The 25,034-nt window shown below is 34.3% G+C and overlaps 1 long non-coding RNA gene across 1 annotated transcript in view; it reads left to right on the forward strand.

The window, feature by feature from the left end:
• The first annotated feature begins 338 nt into the window (after positions 1–338).
• Positions 339–25,034, forward strand: part of LOC128850985 (uncharacterized) — a 45,602-nt gene continuing 20,906 nt past the window's right edge. The window contains exons 1-2 of the long non-coding RNA XR_008448264.1: positions 339–449; positions 3,910–4,004. This is a non-coding gene — a long non-coding RNA (uncharacterized LOC128850985). The remainder of the gene's footprint in view (positions 450–3,909; positions 4,005–25,034) is intronic.

Genomic DNA, 25,034 nt, shown 5'->3' on the forward strand with positions numbered 1-25,034 from the left:
TCCTTTGATCTTGTCATGTCTTAAATTCTTACAAGGTTGAATTTTGTCAATTTTTAAAATGAGAACCTTCCTATAATATCGCACACTGTAATTCTGATGAATCAGTACTGTTCCTTCTGAGTCAGAACTGACTCAGCACAATGGGTCTGTTTAACTTGTGTATTGTTTAATTCATCTTCCTGTCCTACTGGATTTTAGCATGCTGATCCTACAGCTTGGCAGCCAAACAATTTAAATTAATGGAGAAAAAAAGAAAGAAACAATAAACCTTTGATGACTTTTATTTCAGATTCAATGTTAAGGGAAATTGCTGATAAAGGTGTTTCCTGTCAAAGAACTTACTAGTTCAAGGTCCATCTATTTATGGACATTAACAATGTGAGAAGGCTTTTGGTTTTGTATTTATCTTCATTTTGAAATTAAAATGAAATACAGAACTTCATTTCATAGTAAGTACTTTTTAGTTCTCTTCTATGTAAATGAAATGCTAATCTTGTATTATTAATTATTATGATTTTCTAAACGGAATTGCAACATATATATTCTGACATTTCCTGATAAAACTTAACATTTTATAACATTTCGTTTATACAGGGTTAATAATTTATCATTATATTTGCATGTATAGCGGTGTAACTCAGAAACAAGTTGCTAAATTCTAAATGTTTGTTTTCACTATCTACTAATGGATTACTGATTTCATGCACATGTAAAATGCAATTAATTTTCCTTGTACTTATATGATGAAATCTACTGTCTGCTTTTGTTCAGGAGGCCATTGCCTTTTGAAAACGTATAGTAGAGCTAAAAGCTGTGGTATGATGTCCATGTCTATGTACCAATGAACTTTACAACTTGCCTACAAAATGGAGGCTTTTATACCAGACACACAGATAGGGAATAAATCAGTTTCCCTAACATACTAATCATGCAAAACCTATCTGCAATAGTCACTTTTCCATCTCAATTTTCTGTTTCTTAGGTCATAACAGAAGACACCAATGTTCTACCTCTTGTCAGTGTAATAAACATGATACTGTCTAAGCAAGTATCTTTTGAGTCGTTTTGCCTACAATTAAAAAAAATTATAAAATTCTCTATGAAAAACAAGCAAGAAAACAGATTTATATTCACAATACTTGGGTGGAGTTTTTTTGTTTACTCGGGAAGAAACAGAAAATTTATTTACTTGCAAAAATGCACGTGAACAATGTCACCTAGTGGCCCCATAATTTATGAATTAGCATTGCAAGAAGTTTTGAATACCTACTCAAAAAGGAGTATTTAAACAAACAAGCAAACAAAAAATCCAGAAAATGTGTTTTAAGTCAAATAACAAACTGTGTCTTTAGGACTCTCCGCTGGTTCCTTCCTAATTATTGTGTAATCATTTCATAGGAGGAAGGATTTACATTCTTAAAATTGTCTGGTCCTCAGTAATTTATGGACACTTCCATGTGATTTGTTTGTGAACCCATTTGCAAAGAATGTAGTTCCTCTCTAGTACAAGAAAACGCATTCTTGAACCATCAAAGGAAGAGGAGATAATTACATCAGAATGCGATGCCTTTGCAAATGGAGTGCAAAAAATGTAATATTTTTTATTAAAGTGAATTGTAGCCATATGTCTTATGCAAGCATTGCTTTAGTCAGTTTTGAAAAAGGAGTGAAATGTCACATTATTAATCCACCGTTTCTCTCCATTCATGCTGTCCACGCTTCTTTTTGGCTCCAATTGAATGTAATATTCTTTTTAATGGAGTTATCGATGAGTTTTGAAATTACATTTTGGAACAAAATATCCAGTTGCATTGGGAAAGTGTATCTGAGTATATTTATCAATATACTATGATAGATTTGATTTTGCAAGAGAAAGAAAAAAGTGCTTTATGAATCTTTCTATTGCACAGGTATGAATGAAGATTGATTCCAAGAATGAGCTTTACATAAATATTTTTTCTTCAGAAAAACAGATTAGAACTTCAGTGTCACAAACATCTTTGACTGATGTTTACTCATTGTATTTGTCATGAAGATTAACCTGAAAACTCTGCCAATAATAAAAAAAAAATCAAATACTGGAGTGTAGTAGAGGATGAAAGCATAAAACAAAACTAGCATTACTACTGCATGGGTTTTTGAGAATTTCTATTTTATTTTCTTATTTTTCTTTGCCAGATTGAGTATGTATCACCTTCTTTCTCAGTAAGTGAGGTCAATGAGATTTCAAAGTTTGTAAAGATATTCCAGTGCCAGTATTTTTTAAATCTCCTTCAATTATGAAAAAGATTTTTAGCTCTCAGAAATCCTGTTGTTCTGAATATTTGTTTTTCTCCATAACTGAATGCATGCAGCACTAGACTGTTTTTATATATGGAAGACTCATCAATGTCCACAAGTCTTTCAGGTGAACTCCGGAGTCAAGCAGAACTCTCCTTAACTGTAATTTATGAATAAAATCCCATGAAGTCAGACTTATGAAAGTCAGCAAATTCGCATTTGTTAATTTAACTTAAATCTATTTTTTAAATTTCATTTTGCATTCTTTCAGGTCCGGAAAACTAAAAATTATTTTACCTCTATTACTACTATATATGGGACTGAAATACGTATCACATTCAGTTAAAAATTAAAGGAATTAATAATTGATAGCTATTTAAACAAGGCAAATGTATGGATATATAAAAAATACATATAAGTTATATATATATTTATATATATTTATATGCATCTATATGCATACAAAACCTCTAAGTAAATAATATTTTTGTATTTAAAGATAAATAAAAAATTTCTTAGATGAACTGTTCGTAATTGCAAAGCCATTTTCCCAAGGAATAAATCAGAAGGTTTTTGTCTTTCCCATTCCATTTATGACATACAAGAGGAAGGTTACATTGCCTCTTCAAACATCCTTTCATTGTTTTGTCATGATTTTCTTGTATAATATTAGCACAAAATTATCATTATATGTCTTTCAATAGCTGTCATAAAAATCAGAGCTAATTAATAATAAATATTCAATTTGTTCTTATATATCTGTTGTGATGACATATAATTAAGCATTTCTATTATTATTTTTAAATAGGTTCATCTTAAATATTGCAGGATAAGTATGGAATACCTCTTTCAGTTCTTGTAGCCAGTTATAAATTCTTTATGATTACCCATAAAGCTGGAAGCCAAGATTTTAAAAATGGAGACTGTCAGTTTTGCAACTTTACTATTACTTCAGCTGATTCGTAATGTAACAGCAATATTTAATTTCCAAATATTGTATTACTGGAGCAGAAAACTGAGGAGGGAGAAGAAAAAAGGCATAGCAATAGAGAAGCTGGTAATTTGACGCCCTGGCAAGCAGAATCAACATCTTTCTGACGATGAATGAAAAGAAGACTCTGTGGATGATGATGTACTTCGACTTTTGACATGCTTACTGATAAGCAGCATGTAGTACCAACATGAAAAGATACAAAGAAGAAGAAGTTTTCTCTGAGCCTTTCCACTACACCTGAGCAGTGATTAGAATAGATTTCTGGGCAATAATTGAATAAAAAGCTAAATAAGCTGTCATTTTACATTATTGCAGAATGATAACTGTGCATGCTTCTGTAAAAGTATGTATATATTTTTAAATTTTTGGTAGGATTTTAGGGGAGGGTGCTTTTTTAAAAAAAATTAAAAAGTCCTTTCTTATTAATTTACATATAGACTAAGTATAAGGAATGTAGAGAAAATACACAGTAGAGTATCTTCTGGATCACCGAAAATCTGAAAGTCAAAGACTGGAGTTCACATTTGAGGTAGAATAAAACTCAGAATGTATTTTGTTTACCTATGCTGACTATGAGGCTTTAATTATCAATTACAATTATTTTCTTTTTCATTTCTTATTTAATTCATTTCCAGATTATTAAATCCTTCTTTTGTCTTGTTGATATCTGCTATAGAAATGATCAAGTCAAGAAATTTAATGTCAACTCTCTATCAGTCAACTGTCTTGGGTGAGTAATGCAAAAATCCCTTCTACTCTTTCTTGAAGATCACATACAATTCCAATAGCTCATCATTTGCTGGGATTGCCTAAAACACTGCTTTTAGTTGTCCACAACTATTCAGTCTGTAAGTACCTCCATGATATTTGAGAAGTCATGGCAATCATGAGAAGTCCCTGATGAATGGAAGAAGGGTAATGTTGTCCCCATTTTTAAAAATGGTAGAAAAGCTGACCCTGGGGACTACCAACCTGTCAGCCTCACCTTTGTGCCTGGGAAGATCATGGAACAGATCCTCCTAGAAGCACATGGAGGGCAGGGAGGTGATAAATGGCAGCCAGCATGGCTTCACCAGGGGCAAGTCCTGTCTGACCAACTTAGTGACTTCCTGTGACAGGGTTACCGCAGCAGTGGACATGGGTAAACCAAGGATGTGATCTATCTGGACTTCTGTAAAGCCTTTGACACGTCCCCCACAACATCCTTCTCTCTAAATTGAAGAGATATAGATTTGATGGGTGGACAGTACTGTGGATAAGAAACTGGTTGGATGGTCATATTCTGAGAGTAGTGGTCAATGGCTTGATGTCCAGATGGAGATCCATGACCAGCGGTGTCCCTCACAGATCCATACTGAGACCAGTGCTGTCAAGTTGGGGGATGATGTGATTGAGAACAGCCCTGCAGAGAAGGACTTGGGGGTGCTGGTGGATAAGAAGCTCGACATGAGCGAGCAATGGGGCCTCACAGCCCAGAAGGCCAACCATATCCTGGGCTGCATCAAAAGAAGTGTGGCCAGCAGGTCAAGGGAAGTGATTCTGCCCCTCTATTCCTCTCTTGTGAGACCTCATCTAGAGTATTGTGTCCAGTTCTGGAATCCTCAACATAAGAAGGATATGGAAGAGTTAGAATGGGTCCAGAGGAGTGCTACAAAGACGATCAGAGGTCTGGAGCGCCTCCCATGTGAGGACAGGCTTAGAGAGTTGGGCTGAGAGAGTTATTCAGTCTGGAGAAAAGAAGGCTCTGAGGAGATCTTATAGTTCTATGATTCTATGAAAATATATTAAATACAGAAAAGCTATACAAATATTTTCTTCTCATCTTAAGAAATACTATCCACAAAATGCTTCAGAGCACACAACCTGTGGAGGTTGTTCTAGTAACTGATTGTTCTCACTATCAAAAATTTTTTTCTTGTATTGAGATGAAACTTCCAAATGCAACTTGTACCAGTTGTATCTTGCCTTCTCCATGTGATTCCATGTGGAGAGAGATACCATCTTCTTTGTGGCTACCCTATAAGTACTGGAATACAGTGGTGAGGTCCCCCCTGTGCTGTCTCTTCTCTGGGGAGAAAAAACTTAAATCTTTCAGTCTTTCCTCATAAAGCAGGTTCTCCAGCCCTTTGATCATCTTTGTGACTCTCCATGGTCTTAACCTATCAAGGCCAGATCTGAAGGAATACTTCTGCTATGGATGAATGTGCACTGCTTAATGGTATATTAGTACCCAACAAGCACAGTGCTTGAAGAGTACCTCTTGCCAAGATCTCTAACCCACAGAATCTGAATCCATGCAATTTCATCACTGCTTGAGGATGACTGAGTAGTGTGTTGATTCTCTACAGAGAACTCAGACTTCTTATGGGGAAGCTGACTACCTTGATTCCCTCAGGTACCTTTCAAAGAACCAGCTGCAAGTATTTCCTAGGTCAACGACCTACACACTTTTCAAAACAGAATCGTATCCCCATGTATCTATTTCTGTGGCAAAAGCCTTTAAAAAATAAGGTCTTGAATGTTAAAAAAAAATATATGTTTTAGAGTAGCAACCCTCTTAAATATTTGAGTCGTTGCCAGCTTTTAACTAACCAGATGCGTTATTAACAATAGTCATACAACACTCAGGGATTATTGTCTAGTCTTGATGACAATGCACCGCTAGTGACCAGTTTGCAAAGTGCAATCTGTTATTGTATTTCACAGTCAAATCAACGTTTAAAATTGCTTAAAACATGATAACTTCCTTCTTACACCAAGCCCACATTTTTAAAAAATAAACAGCATTGTATCATTCTTTTATCTGTGATTAAAGGTTATGATTATTACCAGTGTAAGTTACCTGGCAGCATTTTTTAGTTTGTGGTTTGATCAGGTAAACTTGAAAAGAATATCAAGCATAAAACAATAACTTTACCTTTAGCTATGAAAAAGGAACAGATCTGTCAGGAGGCTGTCTACCTTCTCTTGATTCTTAATATGGAGTTTTTGACAACTATACAGATTTGCTTTAATTATTTATTCATTTCACTGAAACCATCTTCATCTGCTTTAAATTTCTAATAAGTCTATTTAAATAAAGAGAATCCTTTTTGAATATTGATTTTACATTTGAAATTTGTAAAGGTTTCTGCATTCAGGATGTGCAGGCCTCTGTCTTGGTCTTTGGTGTAATGTCCCTTGCTAATACCTGAGAGAATTCCACAGAAACTTCTCTTAAAAGACATAACTCAGAGCAGTCCTAATTTTAAAATTTAGCTGGTGTAACTTAAATATCTACATGTCTGTGGCTAATGCCAGAAAGGCAATAAGGCACCCAAATAGTAGTCAAAGAACAATCTTCCACCTGAGGCCTAACCCTGGAGCCACTGGAATCTCCATGATAGTTGCTTTCCCTTGACCGAAAAAATAAAACAAAACAAACACTTCAGTGCCTCCACCTTCTTTTCTAGCTGTATTTACCTCCTGACACTTAAAAGCATCAACTTACCTTGTACAGACTGGTCAAAGTTCTGAAAAGACCCACTGTCTCTTGTGAAAGCTCTTAATGATCAAGTGGTCTCCCCTATGGAATAGTCACTAAAGTCTTCAGAAAATGGTTATGATTTCAGGCATTGTATGGAAGAATTTCAGCAAAAAGTTCTTGTTATTTTTTACCCACCAACTTGGTTAATTTCCTGGGAAGCATCTGTGTTCCTTTCTTTTGCCTGATTCAGAGCAAAAATTGAAATTTGGCTTACAATCCTGAAAGTGAGAAAATTAATGGTGTTCCAAAGGAAATAACGTTCTAGTCTGAAATAAATTTTTAGGTATTAACAGTCAGATAGTGAAAGTTTGTATTTGGAGGAATGCATTTGCTAGGTATTTGTCTAAAAGCGTAAAATACTAAATAAAAGTTGATTGCATGTGTTACCTATCACTTTCAGATTTCCATAGATACTTGGTTATACAGATGAACATTATATTAAGCACAATTATTACTGAAAACTCTCATTATCATTAATTACTTCTAGAAAAGTAAGAAGATACCCTTTAGTCCTACCAGAGCAAGTGCAAGTTTTACTACTTCATAGAATTTTCAATTAGTTGGAAAAACACAGTTATATACTTCTTTTCACTTGCTAGAAAGAACATGAAAGATCTTTGTAAGCTGTAAGAGGGTACAGTCTAAATGCTCTTCTGGCTAGGACGTTGGAATAGCTGTGTTATGATGCAAGTGCATGGAGCAGCAGAATGAGTAACAGTGGCCTATTATATCTTGACTAAGCATGAATCGGTGTCATTGTTAGTTTCAAAATGCAAAATCCTATTCTTCTGCAATAACAATTCAATAAAGTCAACTGATAATCATTCTTTTAAGAACTGTTAGGGTGTTCCAACTTTTGTCATTTAATGTAAAACATTACATAACAGAAACATGCATTATATGGTATTGCGGTGGCATGGCTGTGCAAGGAATTCTGGAAACTCTGAGAAAGAAAAATAAAACCAGAGAGATGTATGACAGATTACAGAAGTATATTACTAAATATTGTCTTGCAAACAAACAGTAAAAAAAACCCCTGTGATACTGACTTTGTATGTTTCTGTGGCAGAAACAAGAATTCCACCTGGACAACAAAAGCCCCAAATGTATGCCTGTGATTTTTTTCTATGCCAACATAGCTTATAGGGAAGGGGGCTTTGTTCTTTTGCTTCACAGATGGTAAGAGAAAGAGAACTGAAGGCTCTGCAAGACATTTCACAGAGATATGTCTGACAGGTGATCAAATCATTGAACACTTCTCCCTGAAAAACAATGTTCAGATGTAGTCTAAGCATATACCCTGTGACAGCAGGAACACACTTTCCTCTGTCTTGACATTCCTTTTAATAATAGAAAATGCAAGCAGGATTTCTGGCAATGACAACAACAACAAAAATATATGCCTCATGTTTACAATGCAAAACTCCAATCAATTAATGTATCTATTTACTTGGGGTTCACTGTTTTAACAAGCAACTTTTAACTTTTTTTAACATATGAAAAAGTAGCGACTCAGGTGTGGAAACACTGCATAGTCTGTTTTAGAAGTAAACAGTCTTATTCAGTGTAGGATTATAAATGTTGGTGAAAATGCTATTAACGGTGTTAACATGATGGCTTCCTTCTAAATCATGTCCTTGATATGCAGAGCTAAACACATAAACAACGTTTCAAGGCTCCTGTCAGTCAGAAGCACATTTCTGCAGAATATAAGCATATCTGTCACCCTGAGATGTATATAGAATTTAAAAAAAAAAATGCAAAAACCATGCTCATTTTTAACTCTCCATTGTCCAAAAATGACTTGAAGATCCTTCAATATTTCATTAAAATTGTAATCTTAATCTCGTAGCTCAAAAAACAGATTGCCAGAAAATATTTTCCTCTTGACTCTCATGGCCTAGCTTTGTTGCCTCACTTCATTTCATGTTTGATATGAAACATCGCAAGTGACACATAACCTATTTTATATATTCTATATACACCTACTATAAATTTATAGAAGCTATTAGTGACTAATTCATTAATGTGAACAGTTAATCAGTATGGACTTTCTATACTGTGTTGAAAAGTCCACAGCATGAATTATGAGTGTTTGCTTTCTTCATCTGATGACACAAAACATTTTATTCACCATTTAGAACAGAATGAAGCAGAAAATTCTATTGGGATTGGGAATTCTCAAAAATGTAGGGCAACAGTAACAAAACAAATCTGCATCAGCCGGCCTGTATGTTTGCAAAGTTATACATTTTGTTGCAAATTAACATCCATTACAAAGAAATAATATGAGTGCATATCAGCAGAGGATTTTCTCTTGTACTCTCCAAAATGGCCCTGTGATATGTCACGCCTTTAAAAAATTTGATAGTATGTCTTTTGTGAGGAGATATTGTACATCTAAGATGAGACAACAGCTCATTTCCCTTGCTTTTTTTCTAATACAAATCAAGTGATTTGCACGAAAACTACTGGTTTTATTATGTTTCCTGATGTTTTGTACTGAATTAGATTTTGCAATATTTGGTACTTTTTGATAAAAACAAATTCAAGTAAAGATATTGAAGTGAAATCTACAGTGCATCTCAATACTGTAAAAGACATGACAGTATAAAGTTCAGATTTTAGTATTGTCTCATAAAAATATAATGCATATGGTGAATCAAAATAAATGTGCATGTATCCCAATTTCCTTTTCCAAGCCTTGGTCATTAGCAGCAGTGTAAGGACTAAGAATAAGTACAGACATGCAAGGAATGATACTTCTGGAATTCTGCTCCTGCTTTCCTTTATTCCTTATTTTTTTCTGAGGAACAGAAAAAATATTTCAAAGGATAACACTCATTGTTCATTCACCATAAATAATTAATTAGTAAATATACTCAAATGTGTGCCTCCTCTTAGGCAGGGAAACTCCAGTGTCATAGCAAATAGACAGCAGATTAACTATTTATTTAAAAGCTGTTGAATGAATATATCCTAAATTAAAATTATACTTAACTTTTCAGCTCTGCTAAATAGAAAGCTTTGAAAAAAAAGTTTCTAGGAAACACTTTTTTCTTTTTTCCTTTCGCCTTCTATCGTATGTTTAATTCTATGATGAAAAGGAGAAACAACTTTTGCATTTGTACAGATGGGCTCATGATGTTCCAAAATAAATATACCAATATAGCCATGAGGTAGAAGGAGGAAAAATCATGTATTTTCAAGTACTTCCATTCACTACTTTCTCCTTAGCAAAAAATGTGTTCTTAGGAGTAGAAACTAAATAACTCAGCCATTTGCTGCTCCGTTTCTCCATACCTATTTTCCACAGAATTTTGTAGTGTTTTGGGCTGGCAGAGCTGAACTGTTCCAGAAGTTTCTTACTGGAGTCAGGATGTATGAAAGGGACAGATAATCACACCATTCCCCTTTGCTTCACATTAGGTTTGAGTGAGCTCTAACAATAGTCTAAGTAGAAACTTGATTTTCATATTTTTCTAGAGTTGTTCTTTCTATTATAAATCAAGACACATATTTGGAAATACTTATTATTTGCAAAAGTGACCTGTGAGAACTTACTGAAACAATTAAAATTCACCCCACCTTTTTCCATTGTATTACTATTGAAGATTCAATCTGACATTTGACTTACCGTGTAAATTTTTAAAATATCTTGTCATTGTAACACAGCTTTTCTAAAAATGTTTCTGAGCGAGTCACTGAAAAAAAAAAAACCAAGTCAAGAATGCACCTTGCTAGATTGTAGTGTGTGGGGACAATAAGAAAAGAAAGCTCTTTTACATACATGTAAAGCAAAAGTATGTTACATGTTCTCACAGCTATGGCTGACCTCAGAAAACATGTATATATTCTGTGTCAGTATTGTTGGGTCAAAGCTCTTTAGGAAACAGATGAAAACTTTGTATGAGCATTTTTATATAAAATTTTCCCTTTTAGTCCATAGAAAATATTTAAAATAATCATCTCTCTTGTCTGTTGGGAGAAAAGATATTTCCTGATATTATCAGATTACAGCAGTTTGTTAGTGGTTTATACCCCTACGGTTTTCCCATTCCAACTTATGTATTTGTGTCTACTGAAGCTGATTGATCTCTTTAAATTATCTTATATTTTCTCTACCTTGATGTGATCACTTTTACAATTGGCTCTCAATAGTGCAGCAAATGATGAGGGTAAAAAGCCTCAGAGACGGTCTTATCACCACATCCCCAAATTATTGTGAAAAATGTCTGAAGATAGTTTCTTTCCTAGTAGCTTTAATTATCCTGTAAAATGCAGGAAACGGATGTCATTTTGTAAAATGCTAAATATAACAGGTATTGTGGCAAAAACTATGTACACAGCTGACTGCAGCTTAGCGAACTACAACTTGATTTTCTAATCTAATATTTGTAATTAAATGTAAAATACGGCAATGACAAAACAAACAGAAAAAAACTCAAATCTTTTTTACTTGAGCAAAAGAGGCTCAAACCTGTGTGAAATGTTAGACAAAAGTCTTTCTAAAATTCACAGTCTATTCAAATACCTACCATAAAGTAATAGATTTAATTAAAAACGATGAAAAAAAGAGGTGGAATCTCTGCTACAACTAGCAGATAATTAATTCATTTTTAAATATGGAGTGTTGTCATAGTTTAAAGTCGTGTAACTCGACCTCCTGCAGTGGTAGAAATGGAAAATTCACGAGGAAGTACTGTCAGTTAGGCAATAAATGGCTGACTACTTTCCAGTTTGACAGTCACTTAATGTATTGTCATTCTAGATAAAAAATGTATAGATATGTGGCACATTATATTATGCTATGTTGTTATGAAATATGCTTTACTATATTATCATATTATAAGAATATGCTGGCAAAAGAAAATATATGTGTTTTACTCTTTATTATTTTCAAGGTAATTCCAGATATGAAGGATGTAATTAATTTCCTAGCTGATTATTGTACTGAATCAGATTTGATTTTATTTTGTAAACATCTAAAATTGAATATCTAGTTGTCAATATTTAAGTTGAGTAAAAATAGACATTGAAGTTTAGAAGAATCATATAGTTCCACTGACATTTTGCTGGTTTCAAGTGAAATATGACAATCATAAACAAAAGTGTCATAATATAACTCAAAGTTTAAAAGTATAACTTTGTTAGAAAGGAAGACAAATAATGATTTTAAATGTATATTGATTGTAATAATATATAATTATATGGAAAATATAAAATTATTATATATATGTACGTATTATATATATGTATAGTATATACATATACAAAATCATACTGAGATCATGGCTTTTCCTAGCAATACATCTTTCCTATTTCAAATAAATCCAATAGCAGTAGTTTCTAATATCACCAAATGAATCTGTAGAATATTCAACAAGATGATTGTCATTCATATCGTTACTTCACATCAAAGACAGACACCTATGTCTATGTCATTACACACAAAGATTTTGTTAGCAGCACAGTATTTATATTGTGAAGCTGAACACTTAAAAAGCAAAGAATGCCAGCAGTGAGAGCCTACCATACCTTAAATCTTTTCTCTTTCTGTCATATACATAACTTGCAATATACCCTAATTATGCTACCATATACTACCTTTCAATTGAGCCTTTCCTTATTTAATGCAGATAACAGATGGCATTCATCTATTAGCACCTACTCAATATTTTCTTTCTCTACACCATTCAAAGTGTGGTTCTAGGCCCTAGGAATTTCATACTGCACATTTTGCTCTGAAGACATTGTTATAAATTATCACTTAATCTTTTCTGCAAGGTTGTATTGATGGCACTTTCAAAATATTAGTATGTTTGCTTTCACACCATGTGAACAAAACTTGAAGAAGAGATAAAAAATTAAAATATTTACTTTTTCTGAGTTTTTTATCTGAAATGTCAGGCTTTGAGCATCATGTAGGGCATTACATGTTTAAAGAGTGTTTCCTATAGCCTCAGTCAATATTCTAGGACTTTTATACATCTGCAAGTAAGACAAACCCCAACTCAGAAATCCAGCAATCTCCAAAGAGTGATTACATAATTAGTGGTAAACCATTAAAATATTTATATAAATTATTTTACCTTTATCAATCAGAAGACGTGAAATACAGAGGATTAAAGGATCCACTTCAGCAGAGTGGTATTTTTTTGTTTGGTCTGTGAGATCATCTTTCTGTTTCTACAAGTAATCTGTTGTGAAAAAAATAGGATGTGATCATGTGAAAGACAAAGTTTTTCTACTTTACTGGAATATAATGAAATTCATAGTAACTTTCAGGACAGATACAAAAATTGGCCCTGTAACATGGATTCTCACAGTCATATCTGGGAACACCTTTATACTAACGCAAACTTTTTGAGTTCCCTTTATTCAGCTCCATGATGAATGCTTGTTTACATGGGTGATTCATTCATCTTGGGTGTAGGCTTTGTGGAGTGAATTGTGGGAAGAGCTTGAAACCCAGATTTAAACCTCGTGTAACAATGATGCCTAAGGGGTCTTGTAAACTAAATTGCTTGAAATATTTTCTGGGATCTGAGGTGGGAATCAGTTTCATAAGTCTTAAATTACACGGGAACAGGTGAACTGAAAAGATTTTACAAAGTGAAATTTGAGAAATTCATTTGCTTAAATATAGGTTACCTAATGTCATTTTTCAGGTTATCCTTTTTCATATCTGACAGCATGATGTGGTGTCTCAGCAAACATAAGATGTCTCACATGGCACTATGATGAGGCGGCTGAAAGCCATCCTTGGGAAGAAATTGATCTCACCTAAATGTAGACAGCTACCATGCAGACTTTTAGATTTGGGCTAGTCATTACAGGGTCACTTTCTAGTCAACGGAGAGCAATAAGTACTTCAAGAGCCTAATTTATCTGATTGAAAGTATATGTCTACTCTAGGATGAGGTGAACCATGCCCTAAAGGTATCTTTTAAATATAAAGGTATCTAACATGATTAGCTGAGATTTGGACATCTATATGTGGACATCAGCATTTACTCAGATGAATAGGACTTGTGTCAGCAGAAGTGAAAGAACTTCCTGGCAAGATGAGTCTGCCAGATGACGATGATTCTCTAAAGCTGAAGTATCTAATTATCTTTTTCAGTTTGGCACACTGGCTTCCAGGCTTTCTGGTATTTCAAAACCCACAGCTCTGAGTTAGTATCTGTGTTGACTATTTTGCAATTCCAAACTCATGGATAAGTTGACAACCCAGGTGACTAAACTTTCCAAACCTAAGAATGTAGCTACGCTGAAGTCAGGCAAAATGAAAGATCATGCAAAATCAAACAATCTTCCATTCAGGATGGAAGTATCTTGGAAGGAACTCTCTTAAGTGTTGGATTCTGAAATTAATTGCTTATAGAAATTAATACCATCCTTGTTAATGTCACGGGTGTTCTCTGAATTCAATAATATATAACTCAATATAGAACAAAACACCCTATGAATTGATGGCGTATGGAAAGGTGTGACAGGAATTAAATGGAGAGAAATGAAATACATAAATACATCAATATCTTCCATTGAGAGGGTGGAATTCAGTTACTTATTGTCTAACTCTGAACTTCAGAACAATGAATTTATGTGTTTTTATTAAATACATTTATTTATTAAACATGTAAATCTGGACTTTTTTGCTATTTGTCATTTTTCTATTGCATATATATAGACTGAAATACAGGTTTGAAAATAGTACTCGGGAATTCAAGTATCATATCAAGGATACACACAGGTTAGCTGATATTTCTGTATTTCTCATGGGATGAAGAAAAAAAAACATCTAAGGAGAAATGTATTCTCCAAACTATAATCCGTTTCATAGCCTATGAAGAGAGGCTGATTAACACATTTCTCATGCTGTTTGTGAATACATAACAAAGCTGCTCACCAGAGGAAATAGCAGACTGAAATTTTATTTCAAAGCTGACCTTCTGGGTGGTGCTCCAATGACATCCCTTCTAGTACTATACTCTGGTATTATAGTATAGTTATTAAAATATAATAATAAAACCAAATTCTGATTGTCTGTGTCTAGTCAAGTTGACTATAAAGAAATAGCTGCCTTTTTTAATGGTCAATTAAACACTTATGATTACATAGCCAAAGAATCACAGTGTTCCTTACAGAAGATACTTGAGGTTAGTATGACATATAAATCAGCAAACATAGTTTAGAACAAGTAAATGACTAGACATTAGTAACAAGCAGACTGAAAATATCATGAAAGCAATTAAAAATATTTATAGACTATGTTTCATGAAACCAAAATAATGCTCATTTTTTCAGGAGATGACTATTTACTGTAAATAATACAGTTAATGGCATACATTCATCATATCTTGCATTAATTAGATTTTTTCTTTCCATTAGGATTTATGAAACAGTTTTAAGTACCAATGTCAACAACAGTTAACATGATTAAAACTGCATTCCTAATAAGAATTTTATCCCAACTTGTATTAATGTTTATTTAAAAATGCTTCTGTTCTGTGGAGCCATCTGTTTCTCGCTAGTTATAGTACCTGAGTTCTACAATCATAGGACCCAAGGGAGATTTTAATCTATTTTTTCTTCATGCTGTTGCAGGCATTCACTACTTCATTCAAAAGAAATATGGCAACTGAAGTTAAGAAGTTGTAGTCAACAGGAAAATGTTAGCAAACTTTTAAAAATGAGACTTCTTGACAAGTCCTCTAATTTTATTGGTACAATTGCTGGCTGAAAATTTAAACTTGATGATTTTCTTGCATCATTCTAGGCAGTCAAAATCAGTCATGTCTCTGTATTTATGTTGAAAAATACACTAGCTTTGCAAATAAGCTTTCTCTAAACCTATGACTTTCATGTCACCTCATGAAGACTATTAAAATTAATTAAAAATAAGTAAATTCTCATTTAAAAACAAGAAATCAATTGGCTGTCATTTTTGATTAATTATTCTGGAATAGAGTGGTGTTTAATCTATGAATTTATTGCACATTATTCTAGTACTATAAAAACAGCATGTGAATTAGGTATGACATGTCTCATAGTAAATGGACAGAAAATTGTTTTGCTTTTGAAGTCTTTGTTATATCATGTGATCATCTGCTCCTGATTTAGTAGGTCTTTTCTGTTAAGTACGGACATTTATTACTTTGTAATAAAGGTAAGATTTTTAAGTAACAAGAGCTACAAAATTTCACATGTTGAAAAATAATATATGGTATGTAGAGGCAAGCCTGTGTTTTACAGGTTTTGCCGATGGGGATTTTGCATAAAAAGTAAATCAGGCTTGGTTGGTACTACAACACACTGTAAAATATACATACATACTTTAATCATGTTGAGACAGAATAGGCATACACAGAAAGGCTTACATATAGCAATCAAAATTTTGTGTGGATTGGAGAAAATATACAGTCCTCTGTATTCAGTAGTTTATAACATGTCATGAACACAAATGAGGATTTTATAAGAACCAAATGACCTAGTATCTTAGGAAAAATGCTTACTAAAATCTTGGAAGGAAGGTACAAAGAAAACAGAAGTGAGGTATTAAATACATCTGATCCTTTACTACAAATACAGTCAAAAATCAGAGTGCAGTAAAATCGCTGTGTTCCTAGTGTTTAAACTAAGGTTACACTAAGAGATATATTATCACATACGCATTATCTAAGTGATAGTGATATTACGTGATGAATTAAAGAGCTTAATGACAAATTGCCTTTATCGTGCACTTAAGATCATCTCACCTGCAGTCTCTCTACTAATTGATTGCCACCGAGACTACTTTTACTACTTTTAGGTGCAAATAGTTGAAGTCAGGCAATGGCCATCTGTAGCCTAACCTGCACAAGGAGAGCAGAGAACAGTTCTCACTTGCTGGGCTCCTGGATATGCATGGCTTATAGAGAGGAAAAATAAGACTGGCTGTTCACGTCTAGACTATACCTAGGTATGGGACATTACAGAGCACCTGCTACTAGACTGTCATGATTTCCTTGGTTCAAAAATTTCTGAGTTTAAAACAGACTGGAGCTCATGTTTGCAGTCATGAAGAGTACAGTGAAGAGGGGCTGCATGAAGACTAGGACCAGTGTTAGCCAGATGCCTCAGTCATGCAAAAGCATGTGTAAGTTCACTTTTATCAAAATACTAAATGTTACACAATAGTGAGTATAGCCAACGCACAGGAAAAAAAAGAATAGGAAAGTAAAATTAATCTCTCAGGTGAAGGGAAGGATGGGTGTTTTATTCAAAAATAAAAGCAGAAATGAGAGTTGTGTATGGGGGAAGAAGGCCTTAAGAAATCTGACCTAAAAATGAATTTGATCTTGCTTTGAGACCTCTAGCGGCGTTTCCCAACAGAAACTAGCTATATTCTATGGAGGTGAGGAGTAAAAAATATTTTCTATAGATTCCAACAAGAATCCCTTTTCTTTGGAAACTCCCCTGTTTTCACTTCTCTCAGGTTTGGGGAATGAAACATTTCAAGTGTGATTTATAACTACTTTCTTTTCTGTAGTAGTAGTAGTGGTAATCATAACAATCAGAATCAGAATCAAACAGAATATAGCAGGGAAATCTTGTGAATCTATGGGAGAATTTTTTGAGAAAAATGAAAACCATCATGCTTCTACTAAGCTCAGAGCTCCCTTTCCCTGGCAGTCCTCCAAAACCTTTCTTATTTTATGCCATCTTGTGGGTAAAAAGAAGGCTGCCAGTTCCTGATTTAAGTCTCCATTGGCTGTTGTCCTGGCTATCTTTCTTTTTTTCCCCCCTATTGGTTATTTCATATACTTTAGTCTACAATTAGCCCACAGGGCCTTAATAAAGGCAGACGCTCTTTTCATCCCTTTTCGGCTGTATGCAGTCATACAAATTGTGCAAGGTTACATATTGAGATTTCCAGAACACTTTGCTGGAAAGCTCTGCTTAGAAATTTTACTGAAGCTTTAATTCTAAAGCTGTCTTTTCAGTGCTGCTAGAACTAAGAATAATCATAATAACATAAACTTATTGACGTAAAAATAATTCTTGCAAAAACATTCAGCATTTTAACTTAACATCCAAACATAGGAATGGAAAGAAATTGAAAAATAGTTGGTATCAGCAAAAAAAAAAAAAACACATTGACATGCCATTGCAAAACTGGTTCAGATTGTTTATATAATGCTGTATCTGCCTTCAGATGTTCTCATCTTTATTGGGAAGTTCACGATAGCAGTAAATTCCTAGTCTGTATATTCCTTAGCCGTTATGACTAGTAACACAGGCAGAGAGACACTTCCTAATTTCACCCTTTGTTGTATCCCCAGATACACCCAATTCGAACTGCAGAGTTTGAATTATTCTTACTTAGGGAAGTCAGATGTTCTTTAGAAATCTTGATTTTTCATATAAGCTAACAGAAAGCGTCAATTAGCCAAAGCAGTAGAGTTTACTTTCCATATTTTCATCAAATGAGTGAAGAGTTCAGATCAGAGTGTTGCTTTGTGCAGGTATGATTCCAAAAAGATTTAGGCTACAGGAAAGATGTCTCCTGTTAGAAGCAGGTGCTGGAGATCCAGGTATTGTGTGCTTTCTAAGTGTGCAGCTCACTTTGACTGAGTCCTGTCTTGTGTCCTGTCTCTTAGAATGTGTGTCAAGGGCATGAAAGAGTATGATGCATAATTAAGAGAAATTATTTAATTAATTCTAGCAGGTTTTGTGACATTGTAGTACAGGACTATCTGACCAAGTGCAAGAATAATTGATAAAGATGACTACATTCCCTAAAAGTTTTACAAACTGTAATAAAAAGCTGCACTGTAAATCCAAAATGACTTGCAAAACTCAAGGGAAAAGTGAATATGATCTCTTCCCAGTTATTGTAGCACAGACAATATAATTTTTGAACTTCATGACAGCTCTATTGCTTTTTGTGCCATGATTTGGCAGTGTGTTATGGGTACTTCATCCAGAAATGCTCTTTCATCCAAGACTGCAAAGTCAAGACTTTTCTTGTCATCCTTTTATGACATTGTAACTTAAAAAAGATACAACACTAAATACAATGGAGAAAATGAAGCTGAAATCAGCACTGTCTGGAGTGCATGTGATTCTGAGTGACTGAGTAACAAATCAGTCATTACAGCAAGGGCAACACATTTGTATATATCTGTTTCTCATGAAAATAATTACAGACAGTGTTTTACACATTTTTCAAGAAAGATTAATTTATTTGAAAGATATCTCTTAGATTTCAAAAAAGCCAAATTGTATAGAATTACAAAGAGAAGGAATAAAGCGAAGATTTTTGTAATGTTATGTTTGGGATTCATCACACCTGAAAAATACATATCTGGAATGTGACATAAAAATCTAAGCTAGCTACCATTGTCTTCATTTATAGATAATGGAGAGAAATAGTTCTTCAGAAGGCAATTCATCTGATCTTTCCTAGATGCCTCTCTTATGTGATGCTTATCCCTTTCCATTAAGTATAGAGTATAGGATAAGTAGCCTATATATATACCTGCCACAGTTATTTATGACAGATGCACTCACCTATATCACTTAAGTACACACAGAACACAAACATGAGGCAGGAAGACAGTTTCTACCCTAAGGAAAGTGCAAACCCAAAATCATTTAAAAGATGCTTGAAATATATATATACAAAAAAAGAAACTGCACACACCTGTCCCCCCCAGAAAAAAAAAAAAAAAGAAAAACCCAAAACCACAACACTAAACTCCCCCAAAATGACCAACAAAACAAACAAAAAAAAAAAAACCACCAAAGAGCAGTGTCATCCGTAGTGGTTGTTTCTGTATAGTAAGGGTAGTACAGATTCTCTGATGCCTTGTGTAGTTCTAATTGAAGAAATTTCCAGGGAGGCAGCAATTCAGGTTTACAGATGTTTACAGCAAAAGAAAGTTTATCTGACTACTTAACAAATGAATTCAGACATATGGCTGCACAAAAATGGTCTTGGCTCAGAACTGACATGCAGAATATCATAGATAGGCCAAATATAAATATCTGGAAAGTGGTTCAGATCAAAGATAACAATTAGTTTCTGGACCTGAAACATTTTGATGGCTAAAACAGGGCAGAAGAGAGATCTGGAAAGAAAGAATAAGACCTCTCTTCCAGACACATTAAACTTGAGCTGCTGATGAATTTGCTATGAGGATATGCAAGAATTCTGAAGCCAAAACTTTCAGAATGATCCAAGATCAACATTTCAATGGAAAAACCTGATGAATATTACAGTTTCATAGTGGAGTTTAATCACTAGTTATTCAAAGAAATAATAATAGCAAAATTTAGTTATTGATGTTTTCATGCTTGATTAGACTTAGAAATGTTAAGTACACAATTAAACTTTACATCAGATGGTAGATTATTTATGAAATCTTCATTAAAACTTCTTTATTAAGCTGAGCAAGTAAAGCCAGACAATAAACATGATGTATGTTTTAGTTATCAACAAGCTTGTACAGAAAAAATAACTGAATTCTAAAGTATGACTGTATTGACCTTATTCAGTCACAGTAAATATTACTCTTCCAAAATGTGAACTGCTTTCATAGGACTCCTGGAAGAGTAATGTGAAGAGCAGTGACAAAAACTGGGCTCTATGAGAAGATGCTGCCTTAATCAAATTCCAAGTAAATATACGAGTTTTGTTATATACATTTTCACAGAGAGGAAAGAAGTTGTAGTCTATTTAACCAGTATGAAAGTGAACGCACAAAAAGTAAGCCTGGCAAAATGGGTTAATGCACATTTATGGTAAGTGCTTTGTATTTTTTTTTTTATGAAAGTATACTATGCAGAACAATTAACTTAAAAGGATCAAGTACATGTGAGAAGGAAGATTATCAGAGGGGACTGCAACTAAGGAAATGTTTTGCAGATGTACTGCATTTAAATTAATAAAATCTCATTAGGTTTTATGTTTGCCAATAACGGCTGGAAAAGTTACCATACATTGTAGGAACAATTACCCAAATCTTCACTGTCTCATTAGGTTTGTCATACTGTTTTCATTATAATACATTAGAACTTGCAAGTGAGCCTTCAGTAATGACATATTGTTCCAATTCTCCTTTCAGCAGGCTCTAAGATATTTCAGTATTTGTATTGTAAGCCAGCAGGTGTCTTCACTTTGGGTTTTTTCTGAATCAGTTTTATACACAGACCTCCAGACACAGAATGGAATGTAAAAGGGCTTTCAACAACCAAATAAAAATGAGTCTGATTAGAGCAGAGCAATACACACTATATTTATGTTTTAATGATAATTCAAGGTACTAAAAATGTACATCTTTAGAGTATACATCTATTCCTGTAAGTCCTGTTAGTGAAAGCTGTATTAATGCAAATAAACCACGTGATATATAAAGTTTACAAATTTGCATAACAAATGGAAGGCGTAAAGCTGATTTGAATATCTAAGGCATTATAAACTTCAATGAGAACAACCAACACTGTTTGAGCTTGTAAGGCACTTGCATTCAAATGAGTAAGATTTCAAAAGGTTGTGATCTTTAAAACACTTTGAAGCTTCTTACTTCAAATCTTAAGAAACTCAAGGTTAAAATAAATATTGGATTTAAGTGAGTAGGGGAACACTTTTAGAAACAATAAGCAAAAGAAATCACCTGTATTTATACCTATTTAGTATAAATATCACATGACCTTCAAAAAATCAGAGATTGTTTCGTGTGCTGTACATGAGAAAATAAAACTCCAACAAGTAAGTCCTCTTAGATCTACAAGGACACTGTTTATTTTAGCTACACAATGAAGTAAAATGTTGAATATCACATTAAGGTAGGTACTTGCATATCCTGAAAATCCGATAAGAATATTATGTTTACATCACCACAGTAGCTCAATCTTCATTTGTTTCAGAACTGTGATATGAAGCTGGTTTATGTGATAACCACAGGCTGAACATAATGGCAATAAATCCAACATATTTAAAAAAAAAAAGAAGCAGACTTTTCTAATTTATTTTCATTTCTTTAAAGTTGCGCTTTTTTAATAATTTTAATTACTCTTTCTCTATGTTTCATATTTATTCCTAGAAATGAAGAAAAGTGAAAGCGGAATCAGATAATAGGGAAAAATGAAGGAGAAAAAAAAGTCTATTTAATAGACTATAGCTGGTACTGTGAGATATTTGCCATCTTCTCCAATCCTATCTTTCTCATGGAAAAATGTGAGGAAAAGAAACAAGTGACACATGCTCATTCTCATTTTTACAGAAACCAGCCTAACAATTAATTTTAACTAGATCCAGGATTAGTTCTCTAAAATCAAACTGCTTATTAAAAGTACCACAATTAAAGTTGCATTCTACTCCTGATTTGATAAATAATATGTAAGTATTTCATGTGATTTCTGAAAATTTCTAGACAATCCATTAAATTGTAGCCATCTCGGTGCATAAACAAAGCAGTTGTTGTCAGGGCAGGAAATTAATACGGGCTACAAAATGGTCTCTGATCCACTGCCTACTTTGCCTTTACCACAGCCTTGCTACAGCTGCGGTCACCACAGAGCTGAATGACAGATATAGTTGTGATAAAAGTTGTTAATATTAATTGCTTGAAACATTGAATTTTCATCAGATTTCCATTAGCATGAAACAGCATGAGATTCCTCTCAACGAACATCAGGCACAGTGTAAACATCTCTAATGAACTACCTATTACAGACAGAAATATGTACACAGGAAAATTAAATGAACCAATCTCTAGAAGTACCTTTTTCTCCTCTAGAGAGAAACTATGGTGACCATCTGCAGATTATATACACAGTTACAGACCAATGCACTCAGATCAGGTGCTCATGAACCTGGCAAAGGGGTGAGCAAGTGGGGTGAGCAGAAAAAAAACCTTCACTAACCCACAAAGAAATGAGAAAATCTCCAAATGTTTGTAAAAAATTGTAGGAAATCTGGAAAACAAAAATCAGAGTAGCTTTTGTGAAGACCAGAATATTAAAGTACCAGAAATCTATTTTCTTCACTGTAACAGAGTACTCTTTAATTTGTTTTTACATTAAATATACACCTTGTCTTTTATTTATTAAACGGATTCAAAAGCCTAAGAAAAGGCATATAAGAACATACTACTGTTGTGGCAAATCCAACCAAAAATCAAACAGGAGATACTTTCAAGGGACTTTTCTTTGACATAGATGAAGGATAGCTTTTCCCAGACAACTCAGTTGGAGCTCTTCGGTGCTACTTTTAAGCCATACTTCAGTAGACTTTATAACAACTTTACAACTGGACAGCTTGCTCTCTTACCCCATATTACTCCATTTTATCTTCTGCCTGATGGTCACCCCTGCTGTTACTTAATACTGTACTGATACCCTTGGGTCTGCTCTTTTCAAGATTCAGGTTTTCTTAATTAATGTCTTTCTTGCTGCTCTATTTTTTTCTCACTTTTAATTTGTCCATGAACTTTAATTAAGCTCCTTCATCATGGCTCGCAGGTTTGGCAAGCTTTGTATGTCTATATATATATCTCTGCTCACCCAGCAAGATGACCCAAGTTTTGTAACTCTATGAAAATTATATTACTTGAGTTCATGTCTTGTGTAAGAGAAATAACAATAATATAGATAGGATAGGTAGACTGACTTAGGTCCATTTTTTAACATAAAAGGTGAAAAAAAATGTTTCTAGGAGAAAAAAATACTAAATATAAATATAAACTAGATTAAACTAACTTTTATATATTCAAATGTTTGTTTTATACTTACTCTGAATGAAAAGAGTTGTAATTCTTCTTGGAAAGTGTCAGTCAACAGGAGAGTGCGCACACCTACAAGTACCTATTTCACCATTCTTTGACTTTTTTTTCACATACTTATCCACAGTTAAGTTTATTTACATGTGAATAAAAATCCTCTTAAATTTTTCCAAAACATGGTATTGTAATCAAAACCATTAGTCTGGTCGGTCCTATAAATTCTAGTAGGATTTTCCAGGTTCCTAAGGGCTGTTGTTTTATCTGCTGCTCCCCATTCCTGGCTTATCAATACATATAGCTATGAACTGTGAGCATGCACTTTATTTTCTCATCTCAATTTCTTTAGATTATGTTGTACAAAACTTGTAGAAGATTCTTGCAAAAATATTCTTGTTGACGCTAATAACTCATATCACTTACTACTATGAATTAAGCTAGTCTATCTGTTGACTTGTGAGAGCAGCATGCTGGATACTCTTCCAGTTACTGACTTTACTAATTATTTTTCTTTCCCTACAGAATCTTTTCTGAAATCTACTTCCCTACAAGGTTACAAAAACTGATAATGCAACCCAGATCCGGATTAGAGTAGACCACTTTTTTTGATCATTTTATTGTGGTTTCACAGTATAAACCTGTCATATTAGTGTTGTGGCCTGCAGGATGGAACTTCACTAGTTTTGTGGTAGAAAAAGAACAACTTAGAATCATAGAATCAGACAATAGTTTGGATTGGAAGGAACCTTAAAGATCATCTAGTTCCAACACCCCTGGCATGGGCAGGGACACGTCCCACTAGACCAGGCTGCCCAAGGCCCCATCCAGCCTGGCTTGAATACCTCCATGGATGGGGCGTCCACAACTTCCCTTGGCAACCTGTTCCAGTGTCTCACCGCTCTCATGATGAAGAAATTCTTCCTAATGTCTAGGCTAAATCTGCCATTCTCCAGTTTGTACTCATTGCCACTCATCCTATCCCCACAAGCCTTTACGAATAGCCCCTCTCCAGCTTTCCTGCAGGCCCCCTTTCAGGTACTGGAAGGTCACTATAACATCTCCTCGGAGCCTTCTCTTCTCCAGGCTGAACCCAAATTCTCTCAGCTTGTCCTCATATGGGAGGAGCTCCAGCCCCCTAGTTATCTTTGTAGCCCTCCTCTGGACCCGTTCCAACAGCTCCATATCCTTCTTACGTTGGATATTCCAGAACTGGACATGATACTTTAGATGAGGTCTCACAAGAGAGGAATAGAAGGGCAGAATCACTTCCCTCTACATGCTGGCCCCACTTCTTTTGATGCAGCCCAAGATACAGTTGGCCTTCTGGCCTGCGAGTGCACATTGCCAGCTCATGTCAAGCTTCTCATCAACCAGCACTCCCAAGTCCTTCTCTGCAGGGCTGCTCTCTACCACATCATCCCCAAACCTGTTTTGAAATTGGGGATTGCCCCAACCCAGGTGCAGG

Source organism: Cuculus canorus, chromosome 1, assembly GCF_017976375.1.
Source record: "Cuculus canorus isolate bCucCan1 chromosome 1, bCucCan1.pri, whole genome shotgun sequence".
NCBI lineage: Eukaryota > Metazoa > Chordata > Aves > Cuculiformes > Cuculidae > Cuculus > Cuculus canorus.